The sequence below is a fragment of the Aedes albopictus genome, chromosome 3 (genome assembly GCF_035046485.1).
Source record: "Aedes albopictus strain Foshan chromosome 3, AalbF5, whole genome shotgun sequence".
In the NCBI taxonomy this organism is placed as follows: Eukaryota; Metazoa; Arthropoda; class Insecta; order Diptera; family Culicidae; genus Aedes; species Aedes albopictus.
In genome coordinates this window covers 253,935,169-253,959,695 of record NC_085138.1, presented here as the reverse complement: position 1 = coordinate 253,959,695, position 24,527 = coordinate 253,935,169, and the positions used below count along the sequence as shown (strand labels likewise).

The following is a 24,527-nucleotide window of genomic DNA, read 5'->3' as shown; positions in this document are numbered from 1 at the left end:
CTCCGGAATCTCTCCACGAGATTCTATCAAATCTATCCACGAGATTTTCTTGAATCTCTAGCAGAGATTCACCAGAATCTCTAGCAAAGATTCACCAGAATCTCTAGCAGAGATTCACTAGAATCTCTAGCAGAGATTCACTAGAATCTCTAGCAGAGATTCACTTGAATCTTTAGCAGAGATTCACTAGAATCTTTAGCAGTGATACACCAGAATCTCTAGCAAAGATTCACCAGAATCTCTAGCAGAGATTCACCAGAATCTTTAGCAGAGATTCACCAGAATCTCTAGCAGAGATTCACCAGAATCTCTTGCAGAGATTCACCAGAATCTCTACGAGAGGTTTTCCGGAATCTCTACGAGAGATTCTCCGGAATCTCTACGAGAGATTCTCCGGCATCTCTCCACGAAATTCTACCAAATCTATCCACGAGATTTTCTTGAATCTCTAGCAGAGATTCACCAGAATCTCTAGCAGAGATTCACCAGAATCTTTAGCAGAGATTCACCAGAATCTCTAGCAAAGATTCACCAGAATCTCTAGCAGAGATTCACCAGAATCTCTAGCAAAGATTCACCAGAATCTTTAGCAGAGAATCACCAGAATCTCTAGCAAAGATTCACCAGAATCTCTAGCAGAGATTCACCAGAATCTTTAGCAGAGGTTCACCAGAATCTGTGGCAGAGATTCTCCGGAATCTCTAGCAGAGATTCACCAGAATCTCTAGCAGAGATTCACCAGAATCTCTAGCAGAGATTCACCAGAATCTCTACGAGAGGTTCTCCAGAATCTCTAAGAGAGATTCTCCGGAATCTCTACGAGAGATTCTCCGGAATCTCTCCACGAGATTCTACCAAATCTATCCACGAGATTTTCTTGAATCTCTAGCAGAGATTCACCAGAATCTCTAGCAAAGATTCACCAGAATCTCTAGCAAAGATTCACCAGAATCTCTAGCAAAGATTCACCAGAATCTCTAGCAGAGATTCACCAGAATCTCTAGCAGAGATTCATCAGTATCTCTACGAGAGGTTCTCCGGAATCTCTACGAGAGATTCTCCGGAATTTCTACGAGAGATTCTTCGGAATCTCTCCACGAGATTCTATCAAATCTATCCACGAGATTTTCTTGAATCTCTAGCAGAGATTCACCAGAATCTCCAGCAAAGATTCACCAGAATCTCTAGCAGAGATTCACCAGAATCTCTACGAGAGGTTCTCCGGAATCTCTACGAGAGATTCTCCGGAATTTCTACGAGAGATTCTCCGGAATCTCTCCACGAGATTCTACCAAATCTATCCACGAGATGTTCTTGAATCTCTAGCAGAGATTCACCAGAATCTCTAGCAGAGATTCACCAGAATCTCTAGCAAAGATTTACCAGAATCTGTGGCAGAGATTCTCCAGAATCTCTGGCAGAGATTCTTCAGAATCTTTCCAAGAGTTTTTTTTTTTTCAAAATCGCTCTACGAGAGATTTTCCAGAATCTATACAAGAGATTCACCAGAATCTCTACGAAAGATTTCTCCAGAATCTTTACGAAAGATTTTCCACAAACTTCTCTAAATCTGCAGAAACGCTACAAGGGATTCTTCTGAAACTGCCCAAGTGATGCTCCAGAATCTTTCCAAAAGATTGTCCAAAATGCTTCAGAGAGATACTCCAAGAATTTCTTCGAGGGATTCTTTAAAACCTCCACGAAAGAAGTTTTTCCAACCGTCCTTCCTTCCCACACAACCTAACTCTCAAATTACCTCAGAAGTTACAAAGCTCTATGGGCCACTCTTAAACCAGAAACCGGTTTTTTTTGTCTGCCTCTAGAGATCCATGATTGATCAAACACGCTAATTAAAACCGCTTCGGTCGGGTCGGCCGGCGCGGATCTCGTCACGGTTGCGGTTGTTGTTGTAGGCTATAGGCCGGCGCGTAAGTACGCTTACGCACAATTTACCGAAATTCCGCAGAAGTGGAATGCCCGTCGCACGCGAACCGTCCGTCTGTTCGTCCGTTGTGCAAAAGTGGGAAATTCTATTTGGGGCTGTAATGTGTCGCAGCTTGTGGATGTAAGGGCGAACTAAACAGCTCATCGACACTGTAAAAATAAGTAATTTTACGTGTGCAAATGTAGAAATCTTCGAGAAACTTATTTTCCTGGTGCGAAAATTTTAGAAAAGTTTTAAATTTGATATAACAAGATATCGGAGAGATAACCCAGAGAGTTTGGGCGCGGATCTACCTTATGGTTTGCTCGAGTACAAACCCCCTATCAAATTGTTTTTTTGTTTCTCTCATAATCCGCAACTTTCATTAAATCACTCATCAAATACCGATATTGCCAATAACCCATTTTTTTGCTGTGCATGACGTAGAACGGAGTCTATTTCTGTACCGCACCACATGCGGTTGAACTCCAAAGATTACTACAATTTTGTTGTTTTTTTTGGCTCGGCTTGCACAAAGTTCAAACAAGCGCTCCCGAAATAACAAAGCATGCTCTGAAACACACGCAATCCAGACTCGTACTCGCTGCGGAAGGTAGAAGAAGGGGACGTGTTCTCGTCATCGTTAGAAGAAAATAGCCAATATCATTACCAATCATCGAAGTAGGCGACCACCGCGTTGCTAAAAAGTTCCATCGTATGCTGTTTTTCTCCGACTCCCTTGTTTAAGGGTATGCGAGTTGGCCGCTGGATTTCACACTCACTCTCATTATGGGTGCGACGTGACGGCAACGGTACGGCAGTGCCCGGGACTGCCGAGCGTTTTTGTCACTGTGTGCTTTTTGTTTCATTTTCATTCGAACGACGGTGCGGTGGCAAAAACGTCGCGTCGCTCTCGCGCACTTCACCGTCACCGAGTCGAACGACGTCTTCGGTCGAACATTGAAATTTATTGTTACCGTAGGTCGTGCACCGTACAAATGTATATATATTTATGTAATTTCGCGGTCTTGCCGTATCCGTTCCGATTTTTTTCACTCTTCCACTCGTTCGCTCGCTGAGTGTGGGCTTCTTTTTTGTTTTGATTTGGCAGTTTGTTTCCTTTCAATTCGCGCGCGCGGCTGTCGATTATTATTTTCCTAGACTCGCCAGTTATTGATATTTACTACCGGTTATTGGCAGATCGTGAGCTCCGACCAGCCGACCGTCCGACCGTGGGTGATTAGCCTCTACCAAAGCTACTGCGGCAGAGTGCGAATTCTGTCATCAAGTTAGCACATTCTGTCCAGTCAGGGATTATGATGAAATACACGGTAAAAAATCTGCACTGTGATATAAACTGATTGGCACTTGAATTCGTACTACTGTTCAATCAGTTTGTTATCAATTACATATCATTTGACAAAGAACATCCAATGCCTCTTCAATTTTAATGTAACTTCACATCAATTCGTTGTTGACAATGTTTTGATCTCAAAACTAAAATTAAAAAAAAAATGTGTACAGCCGCACCCAGATTCGATACCAGGACCCTTAGAGCACCTTTAACGGTGCGCTTCTATACCCCGTTTGGCAGCCCTCCATCATTGCAGCAAACTTTACCGGTCGCTGCTAGATGCGCTCGCAAAATAGTAGCGCTATGGGTGGGTGACCAAATATAGTAGCGGGACAGTTGCGCTGCTAAAAATTCTATGGAAATATGACAGCCCTCCCGATACGAATCAGGGTGACTAATTTGATTGCTACCGGTGTGGAAAAGGGTGGTTAAGTCAAAATGGTAGCGCTGCGCGGGTTGCTCGAATAGTTGCCGCCGTTAATGTTGCTCTTAGAGTCACGATCAACTATTTTACCACTACACTGCTTCACATCTGTTATAGAGGTGCGAATCGAAGCGAAGCACTTTCTACCGCCTGTCATCTATATTTACCTTCATGCCCAAAACAGTCATTACCAAATCAACAACTTTTCACTTTGGATCGTATTGCTTTTTACAGTAGTGCAAATCGAAGGGATTTTCTGTTGATTTCTCTGGTGGGTTTGTTTTGGTCCTCAAATAAACAGTGACAGCATTGCGATCTCAAAGGAAAAGCACTTCTGATCATGTTGATTACGACATTGAATAGTTAAGGGATTTTTCCCTTACATCTAGCGTGCAGAATTTTTACCGTGTACAATCGTAGCAGGTCATGAAAAGCGTCGCCGCACGTTGTGGCTTGGAAAAGAATTCCGAGAACTAGATCGGCTGGCTAGGCTTTTACGCGACTTAAGAAACCATGTGAGACCGTCTGGATTGCGTAAGTTGAGTGTTTGTCGGAATTATTATCAAGCACAGCGGAGATTAACTGATGACGTTTCGTGGAATATGTTTCACCGCTGATAAACATTCAATTTGGTAAGTTTTGGATTAGAACTGGCTTATGGACGTGCGAATACTGGATGTTAAATCAATACACTCAAGGTCTTCAGAACGTCAACGCTTTACAAATAACCCACAGTTAGTGGCAGTAGAAGCGGTAATGGAGAGGTTAATCCCTTCGCAAGAAGCTAGGTCTCCTGTAAGTGAAAGCAGAGATAAGAGTAGGTAGGTGCTAGCGTGCAGTGCCAGCTTAGGGAACCCCTTTTCCTTCCCGACTGGCGTGTCGGGAGAGGTCATGGGTGGACGAGGGCTATCAATAAGAACAGAGAATCTCTTGGAGACCTTCTGCAAAATCTCTTGGAAAGATTCTGAAGAATCTCCTGGAGAGATTTTGAGAAATATCTTGTAGAGATTCTGGACAATCCCTTAGAGGCATTCTGGAAAATCTCCGGGAGAGATTCTGGGGAATCTCGTGGAGAGATTCTGGAGAATCTCCTGGAGAGATTCTGGAGAATCTCCTGGAGAAATTCTGGAGAATCTCCTGGAGAATCTCCTGGAGAGATTCTGGAGAATCTCCTGGAGAGATTCTGGAGAATCTCCTGGAGAGATTCTGGAGAATCTCCTGGAGAGATTCTGGAGAATCTCCTGAAGAGATTCTAGAGAATCTCTCGGAGAGATTCTAAAGAATCTCCTGGAGAGATTCTAAAGAATCTCCTGGTGAGATTCAGAAGAATCTCCTGGAAAGATTTTGGAGAATCTCCTGAAAATATTCTGGAGAAACTACTGGAAAGATTCTGGAGAATCTCTGGTCGTGATTCTAGAGAATCTCTGGTCGAGATTCTGGAGAATCTCTCGTAGAGATTCTGGAGAATCTCTGGTCGAGATTCTGGAGAATCTCTGGTCGAGATTCTGGAGAATCTCTGGTCGAGATTCTGGAGAATCTCTGGTCGAGATTCTGGAGAATCTCTGGTCGTGATTCTGGAGAATCTCTGGTCCAGATTCTGGAGAATCTCTGGTCGAGATTCTGGAGAATCTCTGGTCGAGATTCTGGAGAATCTCTGGTCGAGATTCTGGAGAATCTCTGGTCGAGATTCTGGAGAATCTCTGGTAGAGATTCTGGGGAATCTCTGGTAGAGATTCTGGGGAGAATCTCTTGAAGATTCTGAAGAATCTCTTGATGAGGTTTTGAAGAATCTCTTGAAGAGATTCTGGAGTATCTCTTGGAAAGATTCTGAAGAATCTTTTGGAGAGATTTTGAGGAATATCTTGTAGAGATTCTGGACAATCCCTTGGAGGCATTCTGGAGTATCTTGTGGAGAGATTGTGGAGAATCTCCTGGAGAGATTGTGGAGAATCTCGTGGAGAGATTGTGGATAATCTCGTGGAGAGATTCGGGAGAATCTCGTGGAGAGATTCGGGAGAATCTCGTGGAGAGATTCGGGAGAATCTCGTGGAGAGATTCGGGAGAATCTCGTGGAGAGATTCGGGAGAATCTCGTGGAGAGATTCGGGAGAATCTCGTGGAGAGATTCGGGAGAATCTCGTGGAGAGATTCGGGAGAATCTCGTGGAGAGATTCGGGAGAATCTCGTGGAGAGATTCGGGAGAATCTCGTGGAGTGATTCGGGAGAATCTCGTGGAGAGATTCGGGAGAATCTCGTGGAGAGATTCGGGAGAATCTCGTGGAGAGATTCGGGAGAATCTCGTGGAGAGATTCGGGAGAATCTCTGGGAAAGATTCTGGAGAATCTCTGGGAAAGATTCTGGAGAATCTCTGGGAAAGATTCTGGAGAATCTCTGGGAAAGATTGTGGTGAATCTCTGGGAAAGATTCTGGAGAATCTCTGGGAAAGATTCTGGAGAATCTCTGGGAAAGATTCTGGAGAATCTCTGGGAAAGATTCTGGAGAATCTCTGGGAAAGATTCTGGAGAATCTCTGGGAAAGATTCTGGAGAATCTCTGGGAAAGATTCTGGAGAATCTCTGGGAAAGATTCTGGAGAATCTCTAGGAAAGATTCTGGAGAATCTCTGGGAAAGATTCTGGAGAATCTCTGGGAAAGATTCTGGAGAATCTCTGGGAAAGATTCTGGAGAATCTCTGGGAAAGATTCTGGAGAATCTCTGGGAAAGATTCTGGAGAATCTCTGGGAAAGATTCTGGAGAATCTCTGGGAAAGATTCTGGAGAATCTCTGGGAAAGATTCTGGAGAATCTCTGGGAAAGATTCTGGAGAATCTCTGGGAAAGATTCTGGAGAATCTCTGGGAAAGATTCTGGAGAATCTCTGGGAAAGATTCTGGAGAATCTCTGGGAAAGATTCTGGAGAATCTCTGGGAAAGATTCTGGAGAATCTCTGGGAGAGATTCTGAAGTATCTCTGGGAGAGATTCTGGAGAATCTCTGGGAGAGATTCTGGAGAATCTCTGGGAGAGATTCTGGAGAATCTCTGGGAGAGATTCTGGAGAATCTCTGGGAGAGATTCTGGAGAATCTCTGGGAGGACTTCTGGAGAATCTCTGGGAGACCTTCTGGAGAATCTTTGGGAGAGCTTCTGGACAAGCTCTGGGAGAGATTCTGGAGAATCTCTAGGAGAGATTCTGGAGAATCTCTGGGAGAGATTCTGGAGAATCTCTGGGAGAGATTCTGGAGAATCTCTGGGAGAGATTCTGGAGAATCTCTGGGAGAGATTCTGGAGAATCTCTGGGAGAGATTCTGGAGTGAATCTCTCGTAGAGATTCCAGTGAATCTCTCGTAGAGATTCCAGTGAATCTCTTGTAGATATTCCAGTGAATCTCTTGTAGATATTTGTGAATCTCCCGTAGAAATTCCAGTGAACCACGCGTAGGAATTCCAGTGAATCTCTCGTAGAGATTTCGGTGAGTCTTTCGTAGAGATTCGAGTGAATCTCTTTTAAAGATTATAGTGAATCCCTCGTAGAGATTCGAGTGAATTTCTCGTAGAGATTTCAGTGAATCGCCAGTAGGGGTTTCAGTGAATCTCTTGTATCGAATCTGTCGATTTATGAAGAATCTCTTATTGATGTTCTTGTGAATCTCTCAACGAGATTCTATCTATTTCCAGCTTATTCCAGTGAACGACTCGCAGAATCAATGTTACATGAATAGATTGGTTATAATCTGAATTGATCGATTCTTTAATATTGTTTTAACAGCTTCAACAACTTCTTCCCACAATCTAATGGACACATTCACATCCAGAAAGAAAACAAAAGTTTCACATTTCCAACGGTATGGCTCGTATCAAATCTCAGAAAAACACACATATCCAAAAGAAAACAAACTCCAAACCTACAGTTCCATCTCGTAAGGACGGCCAGCGAAGCAGCAGCGATGCTGCTCAATGTCCATTGCAAACGATAGTGGAAAAAACCTGGCGCGCATGACTTCGCCGGAGATATTGTTTACTCCATCCTCAGTCCCCAGACCGCCATCCGAAGCCAAAAACCGATCTCTAATCTCTTCCCCCGAACCGCGTGTCCCCTCCGAACGAGCCGATATAAATCCTCACACACCTTCGTCTCGACCAAATAATGTTTCCATGTGGCCCTGGCAGCGGAAACCGAAACGAGCCGCCCGCCGTTCATCACTCCTCGGAGTAGAGGCTATGGCTTCGCGTAGTCAGCGTCGCGGTCGCCGTCTTGTTTGGCCTCCTGCCTACTACGATGATACCACATGCTACGACGACGTCGACGCGACGTACGCCTTCAAGCTTCCCCGGTAGTAAATATACGGCTGAGCGAGCGACCGACAACCATGGAAAATGAGGTGAAGGGACGGCGGCGGAAGACAGCAACGGGACACTGAACGGTTCGGTCCCTTCGAGCACGGTTCGTTGCCTTGGCTTGGTTCCAAAAATATGAGTGCGATGCGATGCGGCGGACACCTCGGGAAGCGATCGTGATCGGAAAAGCATTAGAGTTGGAGGAAAATGAGAAAACGATTTCCCTCGGTGTGTTCCAATCGGCTGATCCGAGTGGGAGAATGTAGTATAAGCAGTGAATAGTTGGTCCATGAACAAAATCGCAATTTACTGTAATTTCGGTCACTGAAATCTCTGCGAGGGATTCACTCGAATCCTAGCGAGTGATTCACTGGAATCCTAGAGAGTGATTCACTAGAATCCATGCGAGGGATTCATTAGAGTCCCTGGGAGGAGTTCACTAGAACCTCTGGAGACCCTGTGAGGTATTCACTAGAATCTATGCAGGGATTCACTTGAATCCCTACGAGGGATTCACTGGAATCCCTACGAGGGATGCACTGGAATCCATACGAGGGTGCACTGGAATCCCTACGAGGGATGCACTGGAATCCCTACGAGGGATGCACTGGAATCCCTACGAGGGATTCACTGGAATCCCTACGAGGGATTCACTGGAATCCCTACAAGGGATTCACTGGAATCCCTACGAGAGATTCACTGGAATCCCTACGAGGGATTCACTGGAATCCCTACGAGGGATTCACTGGAATCCCTACGAGGGATTCACTGGAATCCCTACGAGGGATTCACTGGAATCGCTACAAGGGATTCACTGGAATCCCTACGAGGGATGCACTGGAATCCCTACGAGGGATGCACTGGAATCCCTACGAGGGATGCACTGGAATCCCTACGAGGGATTCACTGGAATCCCTACGAGGGATGCACTGGAATCCCTACGAGAGATTCACTGGAATCCCTACGAGGGATTCACTTGAATCCCTACGAGGGATTCACTGGAATCCCTTCGAGGGATTCACTGGAATCCCTTCGAGGGATTCACTGGAATCCCTACGAGGGATTCACTGGAATCCCTACGAGGGATTCACTGGAATCCCTACGAGGGATTCACTGGAATCCCTACGAGGGATTCACTGGAATCCCTACGAGGGATTCACTGGAATCCCTACGAGGGATTCACTGGAATCCCTACGAGGGATTCACTGGAATCCCTACGAGGGATTCACTGGAATCCCTACGAGGGATTCACTGGAATCCCTACGAGGGATTCACTGGAATCCCTACGAGGCATTCACTGGAATCCCTACGAGGGATTCACTGGAATCCCTACGAGGGATTCACTGGAATCCCTACGAGGGATTCACTGGAATCCCTACGAGGGATTCACTGGAATCCCTACGAGGGATTCACTGGAATCGCTACAAGGGATTCACTGGAATCCCTACGAGGGATGCACTGGAATCCCTACGAGGGATGCACTGGAATCCCTACGAGGGATTCACTGGAATCCCTACGAGGGATGCACTGGAATCCCTACGAGGGATTCACTGGAATCCCTACGAGGGATTCACTGGAATCCCTACGAGGGATTCACTGGAATCCCTACGAGGGATTCACTGGAATCCCTACGAGGGATTCACTGGAATCCCTACGAGGGATTCACTGGAATCCCTACGAGGGATTCACTGGAATCCCTACGAGGGATTCACTGGAATCCCTACGAGGGATTCACTAGAATCCCTACGAGGGATTCACTGGAATCCCTACGAGGGATTCACTGGAATCCCTACGAGGGATTCACTGGAATCCCTACGAGGGATTCACTGGAATCCCTACGAGGGATTCACTGGAATCCCTACGAGGGATTCACTGGAATCCCTACGAGGGATTCACTGGAATCCCTACGAGGGATTCACTGGAATCCCTACGAGGGATTCACTGGAATCCCTACGAGGGATTCACTGGAATCCCTACGAGGGATTCACTGGAATCCCTACGAGGGATTCACTGGAATCCCTACGAGGGATTCACTGGAATCCCTACGAGGGATTCACTGGAATCCCTACGAGGGATTCACTGGAATCCCTACGAGGGATTCACTGGAATCCCTACGAGGGATTCACTGGAATCCCTACGAGGGATTCACTGGAATCCCTACGAGGGATTCACTGGAATCCCTACGAGGGATTCACTGGAATCCCTACGAGGGATTCACTGGAATCCCTACGAGGGATTCACTGGAATCCCTACGAGGGATTCACTGGAATCCCTACGAGGGATTCACTGGAATCCCTACGAGGGATTCACTGGAATCCCTACGAGGGATTCACTGGAATCCCTACGAGGGATTCACTGGAATCCCTACGAGGGATTCACTGGAATCCCTACGAGGGATTCACTGGAATCCCTACGAGGGATTCACTGGAATCCCTACGAGGGATTCACTGGAATCCCTACGAGGGATTCACTGGAATCCCTACGAGGGATTCACTGGAATCCCTACGAGGGATTCACTGGAATCCCTACGAGGGATTCACTGGAATCCCTACGAGGGATTCACTGGAATCCCTACGAGGGATTCACTGAAATCCCTACGAGGGATTCACTGGAATCCCTACGAGGGATTCACTGGAATCCCTACGAGGGATTCACTGGAATCCCTACGAGGGATTCACTGGAATCCCTACGAGGGATTCACTGGAATCCCTACGAGGGATTCACTGGAATCCCTACGAGGGATTCACTGGAATCCCTACGAGGGATTCACTGGAATCCCTACGAGGGATTCACTGGAATCCCTACGAGGGATTCACTGGAATCCCTACGAGGGATTCACTGGAATCCCTACGAGGGATTCACTGGAATCCCTACGAGGGATTCACTGGAATCCCTACGAGGGATTCACTGGAATCCCTACGAGGGATTCACTGGAATCCCTACGAGGGATTCACTGGAATCCCTACGAGGGATTCACTGGAATCCCTACGAGGGATTCACAGGAATCCCTACGAGGGATTCACAGGAATCCCTACGAGGGATTCACTGGAATCCCTACGAGGGATTCACTGGAATCCCTACGAGGGATTCACTGGAATCCCTACGAGGGATTCACTGGAATCCCTACGAGGGATTCACTGGAATCCCTATGAGGGATTCACTGGAATCCCTATGAGGGATTCACTGGAATCCCTACTAGGGATTCACCAGAATCCCTACGAGGGATTCACCAGAATCCCTACGAGGGATTCATCAGAATCCCTACGAGGGATTCATCAGAATCCCTACGAGGGATTCACCAGAATCCCTACGAGGGATTCACCAGAATCCCTACGAGGGATTCACCAGAATCCCTACGAGGGATGCACCAGAATCCCTACGAGGGATTCACCAGAATCCCTACGAGGGATTCACCAGAATCCCTACGAGGGATTCACCAGAATCCCTACGAGGGATTCACCAGAATCCCTACGAGGGATTCACCAGAATCCCTACGAGGGATTCACCAGAATCCCTACGAGGGATTCACCAGAATCCCTACGAGGGATTCACTGGAATCTGAAAACTCTAGAAACGACTTGACTGATTTAGGGATTATTCATCTGACTCAATTTCGTTATCTTCCCCTGATCGGGAGGCTGCCATCGTTACCAGAAGCACGTTTTTCTGACGACGCGGTTGGTTGCTTAGGCACTAGGTAGAGGTAGGTAGGTAGCTGGGTAGCTGTAGGGCAAAGAGATTTTGTCATTCTCCTCGCGCTCGTGCTCGCACCCGAGCAAGTTGTCATTGTTGACCCTTCGGCAGCCAGCCGGTCCGCCGCAGCCCGTCGAGGTTGACCTCCTCAAAGATGATTCAATTTAGAGAGAGACCGTTCGTTCGTTCGTTGGTATTGTTTGGTATGGCGGGGGCTTGGAGCTGGGCCCATAACCCTCCGCGACGCCTATAGGTACGTTTGTTATTCGATCTTTCCGACACCACCGTGGTAATTTTATAGCTCGTTGAAATAATTGGCTTCCCTTCCATTAGTTCGAGACGAGTCGAGTCGAACCAAACGGCTTTTGGGCGGTGTGCGGAGGCCAATTGTCACTTTGAATTAGTTCCAAGCCGTTGATGAACGTCTTTTTTTCGGGTGTTGTGTTTTTAACTGTGCTCTTGAGAGCGCGATTCGCGACGCTCTAAGGAGGACGATGAACTGCCAAAATTCACGGCACAGATGCCAAGAGCAACATTAATTATCCTACATAACCAGTTGAGACTTGAGAGAGAAAGTCATGTCAGCAGTTTTTCCGTTGACGGATCGTTAACAATTCTATACTTTTGTTTGCACAATCCCCTTTTAAAAACTGGCCCCTGTTCTTGGATCACCTTTCCCGTCGGTCGTAACCCGTCGCTTCAGTCGACAGTTTGACGGAAGACACAACCTGTCCAGTCCAGTCTCGACCTCAAACAAAATCCTCCTCATTTCAATCAGCTCACGTACGCACCCAAACGTATCGAGCCGAGCCAAGCCAAGTTGACGTGGTTGGCGTTGCTTTGACGGGTTGCCCTTCCGTGGAATTATGGCGCTCCCCTGAAGCGAAATGAAGAATACCACCCGCCTCGATGACAACCGGCCGGAGCTGGACGACGATGCTCCACCACACCGAGCCGCCGCGCCACTACAACTGTAAGAAGGCCGTAAATTAATGATGACAAATTTGGACAACTCAACGTGACGGAACTTTTGGGGCGCTTGGGGAGCGTCTACCTGTCTACTATCAGGGAGGGGAACCAGTTTGATTGGTGTAGACTGAGGATGACCATTTTCGCAGAAACTATGATTATAGTAGATGTCTTATGGTTTCCCTTCAACAATCAAAGCAGTTTAATATAACAGCACCGTATTGAATACTTGGGCACTCCTAATGGTGCACAAGGTCGCCGAAATAATAAATCTTCACCTTGGCCATTAGCTATCCGTTCTGTTTTCGAGTGTTATCTTTACTTTCCTTGTTTCTAATGTATATAATTTTTGAAAACTTTACCACGGGCTTGGTGGTCTAGTGGCTACCGCTTCTGATTAGCATGCAGAAGGTCCTGGGTCCTAGGTCCAGTCCTTGGTCCGTCCCTTTCCTCCTTCTTTGTATCTTTCTATCTACTTTCTCTTTCTCTCTTCTCTACATATACAGCTCATGCTACATATGTTCATAGCCATCGCTAGAACCAGAAATGGATTGAGAAAAGTCAACAGTGTCAAAATCAAAATATGGCGGTTATTTGTCTCTGGCTCTAGATATCAGCGCGACAGTTATTTACCATAACAGCGTCATCAAATTGTAGTTGAACTTGATCCCCTTGTATGGGATTTGACAAAAAGCACATTCATATCACTGAGCCATCAACTTCCCATGTCCGCACATACCGCAGTGCGAATATAGATTCGGATCACTACTTAGTCGCTGTATGCATGCGCTCAAAACTTTCGAAAATTATCACCACGCGTCGAAGTCGAACGCCGCGGCTCAACATTGAGCAGCTGCGTAACGTAGAAGTGGCTCAAGACTACGCGCAGCAGTTAGCAGTGGCCCTACCAACGGTAGAGCAGCTTGGCGCAGCTACATTTTTTTTCCTTCTAAACCATAGGGGGATAATCTGCTCAACAGACACCCTAACAGAAGGTTAGGGTAGTGTAGGTCTGAGGCCGTCTTCTACAACAAAAGTAAAAGCCAGGACTACTCTCTCCTCGTACCCACTAAACACATTCCTATGGTCGCCAAACCCTACGTCTCTCCGGAACCACCAAGAAGGTATTGCTTCAGAGAGGGGCTAGTGCACATTGCAGCCTCAAGGTTAGCTGCGTAGCCTAGCAGCAACGAACATCGATGACTCGCTCTGGAGAGTCCATCACGGTAACATGCTGGCGCTTAGCCAGTTTCCCGAGTGGTCCTCGCCACTTCCTTTGTCCTCGGAAGGCGGGCAGGGTCAACCCCGCCCGCGCCCAACTGCTTTGCAGACATTAAGAACTGATGCCCACGTGCAACCCGATCTGACCTGCTGAAGGCAAGGGTATCACTACCCTTCAGGCCCTATCAGTTGCACCAGAAGGTTGCCGACAGCAGGGTCTCACCTGCCCCGACCCTTGCCGGGGACCCCTTTCCAACCGCGGGCTCGAATCCAACCCAGTAGACCGACGCCACGACAGCACCGCTACCGGGACTTCCTCTCCGCGGCCACTTAATCGCTGTAAGGGTTGATCTCGACCGCAGGGCACCGGTATGACCTACGAAGCCGACTCCGAACCCCTGGACTACCTCTTGTACTGCATCTGGACTAGCCATTCTCCGAGTCCATGCGCCACCTCCTCTGTAGCTCCCAGACGATGTGGGTAATAGCCGTTGAAACGGCGTTCCCGCCAAACTCATCCCTACACATCCTCTGGACCAAGTTGTCCGGAGTTGTGTCCTCCCCGCATGTGGCAAGCATGCGGTCACGCATTGTGCGAAAACGCGGGCACACGAACAAAACGTGTTCCGCCGTTTCCTCTAAACCATTGCACACTGGGCATTCGGGAGAATCCGCATGCCCGAAACGGTGTAGATACTGTCGGAAGCAACCGTGACCTGTAAGGACCTGTGTCAGGTGGAATGTAACTTCCCCATGGCGCCTGTTAATCCAACTATCTACCCTCGGTATCAACCTACGGGTCCACCTTCCTTTGGTGGAACTGTCCCACGCGCGCTGCCATTTGACCATAGAGGCCATCCTGACAGTCTTGCGTATGCCTCTTGTGCCGCGCATTTCGAAGCACTCCATGTCCTCACTGATAAGAATGCTGATAGGCACCATACCAGTAATGACGCAGAGAGCGTCGTGTGACACGGTACGGTACGCGCTCGCAACCCTCAGGCACATAAGCCTGTAAGTACTTTCCAGCTTCCGTCGGTAGCATTTAGTACTTAGCGCGGTGCCCCACGCTGGGCCGCCATACCTAAGTATGGACGTGGCAACACTAGCCAGAAGCTTGCGCTTACTGGCGTACACCGCAGAGCTATTGGACATCATCCGGGACAGTGCCGCAATAGCTGTGGAGGATCTTTTACAGGCATAATCGACGTGGCTATCGAAGGTAAGGTTATCGTCGATCATCACGCCCAAGTGATTGACGGAGCGCGTTGACAGGATAGTACACTCTCCTACACTGATCTCCGTCTGCTGCTCCGACTTCAGGTTGTTAACAACCGTCCCCTCTGTCTTGTGGTGAGCCAGCTCCAGTTTCCTGGACCGCATCCACGCCTCCACAACCTTGATCGAGTGGTTGGTAGTCAACTTTACCTCCTCGATCGTTTCACCGTAGACTTCGAGCGTAATATCGTCGGAAAATCCGACAATCACCACTCCCACTGGGTACTCTAACCTCAACATTTCGTCGTACATGACATTCCATAACACCGGACCCAGGATGGAACCTTGCGGGACTCCTGAGGTTATGTGAAAGCACTTCCGACCCACCTCCGTGTCGTTAACTAGTACACGATTCTGAAAATAGCTTCCGAGAATCTTGTACAAGTACTCCGGTATCCCCAGACGCAAGAGCGCATCGGCAATAGCAGCCCAACTGGCGCTATTAAATGCATTCCTTGCGTCCAGAGTCACTACCCCGCAGAAGCGAATTCCCCTCCTCTTAGGCTCAAGTGCTTTCTCGGCGGTTTTTGTAACCGACAAGATAGCGTCTACGCTGGACCTCCCCTTCCGGAAGCCATACTGGTTGCTCCAAAGACCATTTACGCCCTCAGTGAACCTCAACATTCTATTGAGGATGATCTTTTCGAGCACCTTCCCCGCCGTGTCAATCAAGCATATTGGTCTATATGCCGACGGGTCTCCGGGTGGTTTCCCCTCCTTTGGCAATAGTACCAGGCTCTGCCTCTTCCAAGCTTCTGGGAAGACTCCCTCGTCCAGGCATTTCTGCATAGCAGACCTGAACATCTCGGGAGCCTCTGCAATAGCTACTTTTAAGGCCAGGTTCGGAACTCCGTCCGGACCTGGGGCCTTACCTACGCTAAAAGACTTAGCTATCCCCGCAAGTTCCACATCGGTGACCCTTTCCTCATCGCCAGCCCCAGTCGCCGGCTGTCCTACGAAAGGAGGCCAAGGACTAGGATCATGACGCGGAAAAAGTCCTCCAATGATCCCCTCCAACATCTCTGGAAATGGCTCTGTAGGAGCCATCACACCTCTCCTCTTGGCCATAACGATCCTGTAGGCGTCACCCCACGGGTTCGTATTGGCACTCTGACAGAGACCCTCAAAGCAGGCGTTTTTGCTTGCTCTTATATCGGTCTTGAGCGCGGCTTTTGCAGCGGTGAACACCACCCGCCGTTCGTTTCGCTCTTCCTCTGATCGTGCTCGCTGCATCCGCCGCCCAGCCCGTAGGCAGGCGCGGCGCAGGTCCGCAATCGCGTCGGTCCACCAGTAAGCCGGTGGCCTCCCATTTCTAGGGTGGACTCGCCTAGGCATGGTCGCATCACACGCACGTGAGAGCACCGCTGCCAGCTCGTCGCCGTCTAAACCGATTAAGTTTCGCTCACGGCGGAGCGCTTCCCTAAATACCTCTTCGTCGAAGTATGATGTCTTCCACCTACGAGGGCTTGACCTTGGCCTAGCCGCCTCTTCTTCTATCCGCGGTCTGCTGTTGTTGTAGTCGATACTGTAGCGAACCGCCATGTGGTCGCTGTGAGTGTAGCCATCATCTACTCTCCAGTTCGGACTACTTGTTAGGCCAGGACTACATAAGTTCACGTCAATAATTGACTCCGCTCCGTTTCGATTATAGGTACTCTTGGTACCGACGTTAGCCAAGTCGACATCTAAGATGGCCAGTGTTTCTAGCAGGATCTGACCCCGCTGGTTCGTGAAACGGCTTCCCCATTCCACACCCCAGGTATTAAAGTCACCCGCTATTACCACCGGCCTTCGCCCTGTTAGCACGGTCGTTAAGCGGTCCAGCATTTGCGTGAACCGCTCGATCGGCCACCGCGGAGGCGCATAACAGCTACAGAAGAAGACCCCGTTTACTTTGGCGACCACGAAGCCCTCATAGGTAGTAGACACCAACTCCTGCACAGGGTATTTACCCGTCGTCCATATCGCCGCCATTTTCCTGGTCCCATCCGAGGCCCAGTTGCCGTTGCCGGCGGGTACTCGGTATGGGTCCGAAATGATGGCGATATCCGTCTCCCACTCAGAAACCACCTGACAAAGCAGTTGCTGAGACGCATCACAGTGGTTTAGGTTCAGCTGCGTTACCTGCACTGTGATTTGCTGTTCACTGCGGCTTTCTTAAAGACCGGGCACCTTGGACCACCCATCGGATGTCTGTTTTTCGAGGTTTTCCCGGTACAGATCATGTAGATGGGCGGACTCGTGCAGCTTTGGGCCTTATGACCTTCAGCGCCGCATCGCCTACACAGTTTGCGCCTGTCGGGGCCTTTGCAGTCCCACGACTTGTGTCCTGGTTCCAGACACCTGAAGCAAACCTCTGGTGACACGTGGAATGTCAGGTGACACACCAGCCCACCTTTATACTCCCTACTTTAACGGACTTTTTAATATCCGCCACAGGTGGCTGAACCAAAGCTATCTGTGTCCCTGCTGGCCCTCTCCGTAGCTTAACGGCTGCCGCGGCCACCTGCACATCGCACTGTTGCCGCAGTGCCGTGACGAGCTCTTGCACTTCGGTGATCTCGTCAATGTATTTGACCTTCAGAGTCGCCTCATGTGTCAGAGCCCTCACCTGCACACCCTCACCAAGGACCTCTTCTGCCAGCCTCTTGTAGGCGGCGCTCTTGTGTTCCTTCTGGCGCTTCAGCTCCAAGATCATCTCGCCCGTACAAGTACGTCTAATACTGCGCACGTCGGCTCCAAGACCCTCAAGCTTGGCGTCGCTTCGCATCGTCTTCAAGACGTCCGAGTACTTAGACTGTTCCGTCTTGATGACGATAGCGTCGCCTTTCTCGCGCCTGGCACCTGCCCTCCTACGCCTTGGCTTGGCGTCCTGCACTTCTACCTGCGGATTCATCTTCTTCTTCCGCTCTACCTTTGTCCAAGGAGGGTCCTCTCCTTGGATCGCCCTGCTCTGTGGCTGCTGAGGGCCCACCAATGGTCGCAACCCCTTGTTTCCATCGTTCCGGGACGGGCCTGCCTTTTCAGGCCCACCCTTCCCAGCTTTCCGGGAACCCTGGCTGGGGTCCGACTTTCCGGCATTACCACCGGCTTTCGGGGTTATTATACGCCTGGCCTTGCGGGCGCCGCCAGACAGCTCCTCACCTGACGGCTGCCTCGCCCGCTTCTGCGAATGCTTGTCACGTTTGTCACGAGCATTCGCTTCCACACTCCTCGGGCTACCTGCAAAGGAGAAGGCCTCCGTTTGTGTAAACTTCGACGCATTCTCCTTTGCCGGTTCCGCCGCTGCAGCAGCCAGCAACGCGACCGCGTGCTCCTGCTTGGCCTCATCGACAGACACTCTGAGTCTAAGCAAGGCCGTTTTCAGATCCTTGCTTATATTCGACTTAGTTGTCGCAAAGTCGATGATTTTGCCAAGCTGGTGCTCAGCAACCTCTAATGCGGGCCGTCCTTTTCCAACTTCTTGGCTGATGGCCCTCAGCAGCCACGCTCCGTCCATGACCTCCACCGGCTGGCTTGCCGTGGAGTGGACAGGAGCCCCCACGCTTGAGCTACGTAAGCTACCAACACCTGACTCCTCGCTTCTCCTTGTCGGAGACCTCATCAACCCGCTTCTTGCGAAGGGGTTGATCGCACCGCTACTTCCACCTAAGTTATTTGTTTTTAGATTTTTGCTCATACCTATTCCCACGAGTTGCACGGGAAAGAATGTCCACCACGCCAGAGCCCTGCATTAACGCGGTAAGGGACAGCTTACTGTGGGGGGTGCCCAGGTACCCCACAGGCTCCGTTAAAGATCGAGCATCTTTTTCACCCCCTTGATCACTCATTCCTCGGCACGGGTCACTTGACACCTTGAATTGCGGTTAGTAGTCCTATTCTTAGCCGGCAACTACGCGGCTGACTCGCAAGCGGGGGGGGGGGGGGGGATGCGTCAGGCCCCAGGACATCCGTCCCTGCTACCCCAAGAAGATAAGAGGAGCATATATTTTGATAAGAGTGTAATACAACCATCAGACGTATGGATGACTTCTCCTAGCAAGGATATACATTTTATTCTATCTGTAATACCTCACTGGGATAATGCCTACATTCAGCAAGTGGAATCACTTAACTCATAGTGATATGACACACTGGCATATGGCATATATATTAAATAGAGGCCCGCCACAATAGATCAACAATTGGTCGCAGTGGAAATGTACCCAACAGGAAAAAAATGCGGGTGCTCCCAATGAAGTTGAGAGATCGGCAGTTCCACGTACCGAGTATCCAATCGCAAGTCCTTTTTGTTCGCTGGGGTCGTTGCCGTTGGTCTCGGTTCGTATTATTCTGTTGCTGATTTTCCATTACAATGGTTTTTGTACGGCTGGCTCGTAGGGCCTGACACCAACCCCCTACTTTCCGGAGGACTATAGTGCACAGTTGAGCTTAGAGTCCCTGCCTGGCACTCGGACGTAGATCAGCTCCCCCTAACATGTGGATCAGACGCTGTTGTGAGCCGCTCCTCTTGGAGAACAGACGCTCAGGTTTGCCGAAGCAAACCCCCCCTCCCCTGTCAGCCAACGACCAAAGTTTCCACCGGGGTTAGCTACCCGATCTTCCCTAAGGTTGCTCATAGTTTCCGGCCGGTACCACGAGGAGGTAGGGATTGGAGTTGCTGGGCGGAGGCTTGTGGATCACAATGGGATCTGAATTGCGCGCAGCATACCAAGCCTTCACGAGCCGATCCATGATCAGTGAAATAAGTGAGTTGGTGGTAGGTGCTTCAAGATACCCAACTTTCGAACGCTTATTCTGAAAATTCACATTTTTTGAGTTGTACCCCTGTTGCAGGAAACCAACGATGTTTTTTTTAAATAGTATGCCTTATATATTAATACATTAATTCTCTTGAAATCATATATATAAAATCCCAGCGTTGTCTGTCTGTCTGTCCGTAACGCTTTGAAATGTTTCGTTGAAATGTTTCGCCATAGTTGTATCAAATTTCTAAAAGGTACGAGAACATTCTGGATGTTTTTTGACTTTCTAGGAATAATAAGAAGAACCTTCTGGAATGTTCTGGAACATCTATATTCTAAAAATTCTAAGAACTTTCTGAAAGTTCCAGAAAATAAATAACGTTCTGAAATGCTCTAAAATATGGAACTTCTTAAATTTTCGAGAATCCCCTTGAAGTTTCTGGACGCTTCAGAAAGAAGAAGAAAAACCTTCGGCAGCATTATGGAACATCTTATTTTTTTTTTTGGCGTAACGTCCCAACTGGGACAAATTGTGGAGCCTCGTAGCCGTGCGGTTAGGGTCACCAAGCTTATAATCGAACCATGCTATGGGGTGAGGGTTCGATTCCCGCTTCGGGCGTTGAAACTTTTCGTGAGAATAGTTTCTTCCCCGTTTCCACTGGTGCATGCTCCGTTGTCCGTTGTGTAATGTTAAGTTTAAAACAGTCTGTACAGCCGAAAGCTGAAGACGTTGTCCGTGTCTTTTTTTTAAATTCTGCTTCTCAGCTTAGTGTCTATGAGCTCAGGAATTAACTGAGAACTTCGGCTGTGGTTATTACACTTCTAAGTTGTTAAACGTTTTAGAAAAGAACCTTCTAGAACGTTCTGAGCATGAAACTTTATTATATTGGGAAAAGGTTATGGACGTTAGGGAACCAAAAAAGAACCTTCTAGAATGTTCTGGAACATAAAAAATCCATAAAATTTCCAGAAACCTCCTGAAAGATACTGAACGTTACAAAAGTAAAACAATCATCTGAGATATTCTGGATATCACATTTCCTCAAATATCGAAAACTTGCTGTGCGTTACTACGAGAAAGAAGAATAATAATCTACGAAAATGTTCTAGATAATAAAAATTCTTAGAACTTTTGAGAATTTACTGGACAAAAACAAGACAAAGACCTTCTGCAAACTTTTTAAATTTACGAAAAGTGTCAGAGAGTTTGTGAACGTTCCAGAAAGAATGAAAAATACCCTTTAAGAAGGTTCTAGAACAACCAAATTCATAAAATGTTTGAGAAGTTTCTGGAAGCTACTGAGCATTCCAAATGAAAACAGAAAACATCTCTAGAATATTTTGGAACATTAAACTTCCCAGGTACCTTCCAGAAGTTACTGAATGTTTGAAAACTAATCTTCTGAAATTTTCTGGAACATTTTTTTAAATGTCGATTATGTTCGGGGAGTTTGTCAACGTTCAAGAAAAAAAAATGTCAAATGGACCTTCTGAAAAGTTCTGGAAAATCAGAATTCATTAAATTTTGAGAACTTTCTGTAGATTACTAAACGTTCAAGAGAGAAGCATTCTGGAGAGAGATTCTGGAATGTTCTCGAAAACAGTTTCATTGAAGAAGTGTTACTGGAATTTTAAAAACATTTTTTCTAGCTAACGTGGCTAGCCACGTCGGGTCAGCTAGTATCGTATATTGTAAGAGAACAAAACGCCCGAAAATACGTTAGTTTCCCTACATCAATGCAATTTGGTTAGCGATGGAAAAGTGGCCTAAAATCAAGCTGTTGACTGTAAGGAAGAAGAAAAAATATCGTAAACCTATCATGATTAAACAAATATGTTTAACAAGATTTAGGAAATAAATTTAGAAGAGATTCTAGTAAAAGATTGAAAATCGGTGGAAAATTATGACAAATAAAGAGAAAGTACCTTCATACTACTCGAAAATTCAACTTTGAGGCGTATGCGCCACCTCTAAATCTCAATAGTTTTGGCTCAAACTAAAAGTTTTTAAACCTAGAAGAGCACACAAGCGCGACTCATTCGGCCAGATGGCATTCGGCCAAACAGCGTTCCGGACACCTTATCTGCCATTGACAGGCACAAAGATACTCCATACCCAAGGAGATTAACCCTCTTCGTGCATTAGGGTCATTATGACCCCTAAACGTGCACTAGGTCAGCGAGGTGCGCGCAAGCTAATGCACGAAGAGGGTTAAGGAAATTTCCATTACAAAAATCGAACCCGTCATCTTCAGCATGGTCTTGCTGAATACTTGTGCGCTTATCGTATCGGATATATGGGTCCCTAAACTTTCCGAAATCGCATTTATGCTAAGACCAACACATACAAAAATCTGATAAACAAACATATGATTTCTACTTGCATAAAAGCTGCATTTCTATTGACCAAGTAAGTCAATCCAACCGCAAGACGAAATACCTGGAAAGAAAGAAAGAAGTAAAGAAAACGTTAGTAAAGGCTAGTAAGATCACATGGATAATAGGCCGAAAAGACATCAGGCCGAATATGTTATTCCGGTTCTTATAAGAGTGTTTGACGTTCTAATGTTTTCTTGTAATCTAATGATAGTTCTAACGATATTCTTCCCTGTGGTAGCTCAGGTAGCAAACCTGTTCCGAAATATGTATGTACCAATGAATTATAGCAAATTGGAGCATTCTTTCAACGATTTCAAAAAAATATCGCATAGGTAACCAACATCCATGTTGCATGCTAAACAAATATTGATTCGTGCATTTCCCACTCTTGTTGTTGAAATAATCATTTCCCAGCCAACACAAAACACCTCGTTGCACTACTTGGCACTCGTCCCAAAGTGTCATTCAAGCTTTCACAGCTCTTCGAAATGTCCTCTCCCGGTAGTTCCTTCCCTGCAGGGGAACCAAATTCCGTCGCGCAATTTCACATAACAGCACTTAAAAAGTCATAACCTGGATGTTGTTCCCCATTCTCTTTCGTTTGCCAGTCCACCCACAGAACCAGCCAACCAGCCACCCCGTATGCAAAACGACGAAACGATCCCCACGTCGTCGTCGTCGTCGTCCGCTGATGCGAAGATGAGAGAGCTTTTCGTTGTTCCCGTTTTCGCACTGTCGCTCGCAGTCGCAGTCGCAGCCAGTGTCATGTTGACGAGACGATAAACCAGGAAGACAGGATTCTGTTTTCCGTTTCCTGTTCGCGACGCGTCCCGTTTTGTGCGCATTCAGGAAAAGCGGGGACACTTGGGAGGGGGAGGGAGAATTGGCAAAAGTCCGCGTTGCACAGTGGTTCGATGTTGCAGGCGAAAATCGTGGTATCGTATATTTTGAAAGGTGGAAGCAGTACTTCACGAACAAATTTGCTGGCCTGAGGACACTTTGTAATGGTTCAGGGTATGGATCTTTCCGATTGTGCGAAATTGATATGAACAGGGATAATGATTTCTGCCAACCCTACAAACCTACTGAACCACTGTCACGCATTCCCGTTTATAGTTCAAGTGCTCCCGGATGGGGGAGAAATGCGGCGGAAAACGCCATTGCGCATGACACCCACCACCTAGTGCTCCTCTTTTGGCGCGTTTCCTGTCATGCTCCCGGTCGACACGACCGCCACGCCGTCGGGACGACGATAGTTGGTTCGGAGCAGTAGTGTGTTGTTCGCTTCGGGCTATCTTCTTCCGGTGTCGTCGTTGTCGTCGTTCCTTGTTGTTGTTGCTGTTGATGTTGATGGTGGATGTTGTCAGTTGCTCCTGCACGTCCTAGCTAGAGCATTGACTGACTGTCGGTCGAGTGGCGGCACTGGGAATATGATACCATTCCATTTCAGTGTGCCTGGAAGGACCAACCAACAGCATGGAATGGATCGATGGAAGTGGCGATGGGTTTTGCGCGCGACAGGGGTGAAAGTTCGATAAACTCGTTCCCGAAGTGCTACTGGGTTGGATAACGGCGACGAACTTGACGGTGCTGAGGAAGGGCGTGACATGTGGTGCAGGAAATAGGAAACGACATCTCCGCACATTTGAGAGCTGGTGTGGATGGGGAAGCTTTGAATGGCTGAGGGTACTAAGTAACTGATTTCAATCAAAGTTATGATGGATTTCATAACACCCCGATAGGAAAGAGCCATGATTGTACAGAAATCTCGTTGGAATTTTAACATAATTCCCAACAAGGATTGAATTAGCTCCTATTCTTGGGATTGCTTCAATATCAAAACATATCAAAAAATCTGCAAGATTTTCGGAATAGAATCTTTTTCGATTCCCGAATAAACAAACGCGCTGTCGTGGGAGTTGAATAGAACGCTCCAGACATCGCTATTAAGCATATCCTATGAAGATGGCCTAATTTTGGTTGGATCGTTCTCATTTCTCCCTATGGTCATCACACAAGACATCCTTAGGCCAATATTGGTCGAACAACAGTTGTGTGAATCCATTTGATATACTAGAGTTTTGGCACGGTAAAGGCTGGGTATGCTGCGCAATTCAGATCCCATTGTGATCCACTAGCCTCTGTCGAGCAACTCCTATCCCTACCTCCTCGTGGTACCGGCCGAAAACTATGAGCAACCTTAGGGAAGATC

At 47.7% G+C, this 24,527-nt stretch overlaps 1 protein-coding gene across 2 annotated transcripts in view; it reads right to left on the bottom strand.

Annotated features, from left to right (window-relative positions):
- The window catches only part of LOC109424411 (zinc finger protein jing homolog), a 515,341-nt gene that overhangs the window by 208,268 nt on the left and 282,546 nt on the right, over window positions 1-24,527 (bottom strand). The gene's annotated exons all lie outside the window — the stretch shown is intronic.